We start from the raw sequence: 6018 nt of genomic DNA, 5'->3' as shown, positions 1-6018 counted from the left end.
CTGAGCACAGAGCCAGAAGTAACTTCTGAATGGGGCCCAAGAAAACAAAACAAAAAAAGAGTCTATTTATTCAACTAAATAAATATATCAATAAAAATAACTGAACTGACTATCCATAACTGAGTAAAATATGTATGCAAATAAAAGGCATATTATATATTTGAGTGAAAGTATAAATGTGTCAAGTTTACTATTAGTAGGTAGATCTGTTGCTTAATTTCAGTTTCAATAATAATTTCCATGATAAATTTTATTTGTAGTCAATAATTCCTGTTACTAATTCAACTTTAATATCTGAAAAGCCACTGTTTATAGCTTCTAAAAATGGGTGACAGAAGTTACATTTTCAGTAAGAAATTATTTTTAATAAAAATTAATATTTAAAGAGGAAAAATGATATAAGTGTAACCTCTGATGCAGTGGCTGCTTTTACTACAATGAAGAAGGATGTTAGGAGAAGGTTGAAGAGAGATCTGTGTGAAATTCTTCCATTGATTCATTCATAGCTGAATGGCTGCATCTAGTAAAAGAGAGCAACAAAAACAAAGGCCACTAGTGCCATCGAAATGGTTATATTGATTAAATCCAGAGCTTAGAAACTCAGGAAAACATTAGGATGCTTTGTAATGAGAAGGAAAATCCTATAACATCTCCTGTAGCTCAGAGTTCCTCTGATATGTCTGAGTGAGCACTTCAAACAGGTGCCAGACTTAAAGCAGTGCTGCTTGAGTCTTTAAAATAAAAAACATGTGTTCCAAATTGGATGACCTTTTCTGTATAGACAAATGTCTGTCAGGAGTGCACTGCCTGGCAGATACATCCTGACAAAAATAATACTCACTTAATCTGTTTCTTCAAGGTAGAGGTGACATTTTAACAACACATAAGAGAGTAATTGCATCTCAAAAGAAAGCTTTGCAATGGGAAGAACATTTAGTAGGGGGGGAAAGGATGTTTGGAAATGTTGTCATTGTTATGAGATTTTATTGCCAAAATTGATGTTTTTCCTAAAGAAGTTTCTGTGTTATTCAAAAAGCATAGAAAGAAATGTTCATTTGATCCAATTAAAATCCCCTAAAAGTCAAGATTCAGTGAAATTTTTAATCCTTTTGTTAAAACTGAACAAATGTAACCCCTTACTTTTAGTTTATTGAAAAGCCCAAATAAATGTGGAATGTTGGGAAGTTTCTAAGTAGGGTTGGATCTTACCAAAGGAAAAGAAAAAAATAATCACTTCCTGCATTTTTTTCATGCTAAAACTATTAATTCTGCTAGAGATAACATCAGCTCATTAGATTCAAACAATACCATTGATAGCAAACTACCACTAGATCTCTACTTTTTTTTCTTCATATTTTTATTGGTTTAATTTAGACAAGTTGTGATGGACTCCTCTATAGATTATCAAAATTTCCCCTCAAGTTTCACTGGGGCTGAAACAGACGGGGTGTTTGCTTTGCATGTGGCCAACCTGGGTTTTATCCCCTAATCCCCAGGATTCCATATGGTACTCTAAGACTACCAGGAGAGTAATTCTTAAATGAAAAGCAGGAGTATTTTCTGAGCATATCCAGGTGTGGCTCTCAAACAAAACAAAACAAAACACACACACACACACACACACACACACACACACACACACACACACACACACTACCACCACCACAAAAAGAAGGTTCACTGTCCACATTCATCAAGGAAGTTTGATATTGTTTTGTGCAGTCATTTTTTAAGCTGTAGTCTAGATTGGAATCTAGTGACAGCATGTGAGAAATGAAATCATTCTTATTTTAGTGCTTCCCCATAAAATTAGCAACGTCCTTATTTTTTCTGTAGCAAGATTGATTTTTATGTCTCAGAGAATGATTTGGAAAACATTTTAAAGGCTATAGTCCCATCTTCAGCCTTGTTGTTCTATACGGAATGAATAAGATGATTTTTAATGGCTCAGATCTATTTGAAGGGAGTTAGACTGTAAACCTTTATCCAATTTCTCCTTCCATTAATCTGCACCTCTTGACCCCATCCTATGAGACAAATCTAGGTGTGTTCTTGGGGTACTGAGTCTGTGAGACTGGCATTTTGGCAATCTGTAAGCTCTAGAACCCATCCACTTTCATCACTCTGAGTCACACTGCCCTCTTTCTTGGAATGCACACGATCATTTTTGCTTCAGTCTGATTATTATTATTATTTTCTCTTCCAGGAATGACCTTCTTTCAGTATATCTAAGACTTCTCATTCACATCAAAACCTAACCATCCCTTGTCCCAAGGTCTTCTGTAACCCCTCTCCAATGGTGTCACCACAACCATTCTCATGATCCCATCTTGTTTTTGGGTCATTTTTATTTTATGTGTTTATTTTCATGGTGTGTGACTATAATCTGAGCCATAATTCAAGTGACATAGTAAAATATAAGTGTCAAGAGGACATAGACCATATGTGTTTAGTTAAACACTCTGTGTCCATCACTTACAATGCCTGGCACAGACTAGTTTATTAAGAGGTATTTACTAGAGAGTAATAAGTGGTATAGGTGGAATGTAATGATGGATAAAAAGATTTGAGGATCAGGCATATTATGGAAGAATCAGGGAACTAGAAATTTCAAATCCTTTAATCCATCTTCTCAATGACCCTTTGGTAGGATTAGTATTTTTCTCCAGACAGAAGCCTGGCACATTGGCACCTCTAATATCTAGAGTCATCCAGTGGACACTTGGAAAAGCTGGGCCTAGGAGTCAATGTGTCAGACTTGGGAGCCTCCTCTTGTCCCTGAAAAACCACAGGGCATTCACCCACTGGAGGATCTGGCAACCACTCGTCTGGATCCAAATATCTCTTTCTTATAAGATCATATACTAAGATATTTCTTCTAAACTTGTTAGATTTATCTTCAAAATCTCCTGAGATGTGGCTCAGTAGAATATATATATATATATATATATACACATATATAGTACACACATAATATAATATATATGTGAGACCTTGGCTTTAATCACTGGAGTCACTACATAGATCTATATCTATATCTTCCTCTAGGATTATTGTGAACTTTAAATGAAAAGCAGAAAGATACAGTAGGTAAGTCATTTGTCTTGCATGCAGCTAACCCAGCTTCAATCCCTGATACTACATATTGTCTCCTAAACATAGAGCCAGGAGTACACCCTGGGCACAATTGAGTGAGGTCCCAAAATAAAAACAAACTATAGCATTAAATAAGATGATGGTTCATGTTAACACCTAAAACTATCATGTCTCATTAAATTCTGGATATTAACATTATAATTATCATCGTTTCAAAAAATATTTTTTGTTTCTGAAGTATTTCTCTTCTTCTTTCATAAAAACCACTCTAACTCTTACTGGGTACCTGATAGCATGCATGTTGCTCTTTAAGATAAAAGGCTAAATATAAAACTATTTAAACCAAAAGGTGTGTGTGTGTGTATGTATGTATGTATGTATGTATGTATGTATGTATGTATGTATGTGTGTGTGTTTGTAGTATCCTGGAGATATAGACCAGGAGCTTGTCTACCCTTGTTGAAGGAATTGTGGTAAAGCCTTGTGGAGCAGTTGACATTTGAATTAAACCTTGAAGGATGGAATAGAATTCTTCCTGATGCAGAATTGAGGGCAATGGGAAGTCTAATGAAGTTCTGGCAGGGTAGAAGATCTTGGTATGGAGACAAGAGTTTCCATGGTTTTAACTGTCTAGTTACAGATACAGTTTAAAAAAGAATGAGAGAAGAATTGACAGAAAAAAATGACAGAGAAGCAATTTAAAAATTGCATGCAAAAAAACCCCACAAAAATCCAACTTTTTTTCACATATCACATATGCTTTTATACTGGCAAAATTTTTCAGGAGAAGAAACATGAATTTTTTTTTAATAATCTGGAATCAAAATAACAAAAGGTGTAGCTTTGAACAAATTTGTTTATTCTCTCATGCTTAGGTTCCTTGTTTAAAATACACAAAACAACATTGCAACATGTTGCACTGGTGAAGGGTTTTTTTATAGATATAAAAAATCCAAAAAAAAGAAAAAAGAAAAAAGAAAAGATAAGGCCTCCCAATGCTTACCATAGGCTGTGTTCTTTACACTGACTTTATAGAAAGAGGAGGTACAGTAAATGCACCCCATATACACCTCAACCCAGGCCCTTTACCTGGTCTGTATTGTGAATTGGGGGACAAAAAAAATAAGAAGATAAAAATAAAATACAAAAAACATGAAAGTAACCATCCTTACCACATAGTTATTCAAGAATTAAATTTTAGTTTTAAAAACATGAAAAAATACCCCTTATAATTAAGGTTCTGGTCATAAAAGCAGGTATTGACAACTACTTTTGCTCACAATGTCCAGCGATATATATGTAATGTGTATATGTATATATATATATATATATATATATATAAGTTATATATAAAAATATCTCTTAGGCCAAGGGAATTCCTTTTCAAATGACCCCAATATTTACTGTACCTGTGCAGGAGGGAAGAAAAAAGGGGAAAAAAAGGCAAAAAGCACAAAACAATGTTTTATTTATTTATCTAGTGTTTGTCAATTTTTTTGTTTTGGTGTAGATATTGAAGTTTTTGTCTCCATTCATATTTATTATTTTTTTCTTCTTCTTTTCTTTTCTTCCCTTATGTGCTCTGCCATGTTTTTTTTATCTCAAGACCATGGCTTTTATGTGGTGCTTATCTTTATTGTTGGAGTGCTCACTGAATATTTTATTTGACACCTCTTTGACTACTGTTGTGGTGTTTCACCTTCTTTTTCCCCTTGTCTCTCAAACCTAGGATGAGAGCCTCCAGAAGGACTCTGCCCATTTTTGGCGTATTTGATTTTTTTTTCCCATTGTTAGGCAGAGACTTTCTTGAGTCTTTTCTCTTCTTCAAACAAAATCACATAACTTGAATTATCTAGTCCCCCCTCCCAATCGGAGCGGGAAATAAGGCAGGTACAAAGACCAAACAAGTGTAGGACCACTAAGTAGTAAGCTAGGCACAGAGGGGACCACTTATTCTGGCAGCCCCGGGGGTGAGGGAGGAGGATATGGGAGGTAGGACGGGAATGGAGGTGGAGGGAGGATAATTCGGTGATGGGAATTCCCCTAATTTTATGTTAATATGTACCTAAAATATTATTGTCAATGATATGTAAGCCACTATGATTAAAATAAAAATTATATTTACAAAAAATAGTATATATAACTATATATACTGTATATATACTGGCCACACTGTCAACCCAAATTGAAAATTACCCAGTGATGTCCTTTTCATGATATACTCACAGATGTGCTCAATTGCTACTTTAAGTTTAAAGCAGGATTTTTTCTTCCCTAAGATGAAAGAAAGAGAAGTTAGGAGTCCTGATGCTGGGAGTTTATTAGCTAAAATGTAATAATATACATTTTTTGATTTATAGATATATTTAGTACTAGTAAATTATTAAGGAACTTGGCCTTACTGGCCACTTGGTTTCTTTTCTCATTGTGTTCACTGGAATAAATTTTAGGGTGCAAATTCTCTCTCTATTTTCAGATTGAAGCTTGGGGTATTAAGTTATCTGCTCAGCATCGTGGGAAATAGAAAGCTTCATGGTCCTGATATTTTCCTTCATAGAATGCAAGAAGCATTTTGTTTGACATCTCTTGGTTTACTTTTTGTCTTGGTATCCCTCCCTCACCCTTGGTATAAAGGCATATATGTTTTATGTTTTATCTCCTATCTGCATTTATTTCTTTTTTTTTTTTTTTCTTTCTTTCAGCTCTATTCCGGGCACAGAAATTAAGTATCATCGTTTTAGAAGGATTTTTCCAACCTAGACAAAGTGTTCTGCAGGTTGGTGATGGGAGGCTCCCATCCCTTCCCTTCTCATTTGGTGCCCTGCTCTGCCTTCTTCCTCTGGCATTAGACACAGACCTTCCACTTTTCTGCCTGCCAGATGAATGCATTTCTCAAGCTCAGAACCACTTAGAAATAATTAT

General features: G+C 34.9%; 1 non-coding gene across 1 annotated transcript; it reads left to right on the top strand.

The window, feature by feature from the left end:
- The first annotated feature begins 4082 nt into the window (after positions 1–4082).
- Positions 4083–4215, top strand: LOC126031121 (small nucleolar RNA SNORA51). Its single transcript, XR_007503239.1, has one exon. It is a non-coding gene; the product is annotated as a small nucleolar RNA SNORA51 (small nucleolar RNA).
- Positions 4216–6018: the final 1803 nt, after the last annotated feature.

Source organism: Suncus etruscus, chromosome 1, assembly GCF_024139225.1.
Source record: "Suncus etruscus isolate mSunEtr1 chromosome 1, mSunEtr1.pri.cur, whole genome shotgun sequence".
Taxonomy (NCBI): domain Eukaryota; kingdom Metazoa; phylum Chordata; class Mammalia; order Eulipotyphla; family Soricidae; genus Suncus; species Suncus etruscus.
Note: the sequence above shows the minus strand (reverse complement) of the source record. Positions and strands in the feature narration are given on the sequence as shown.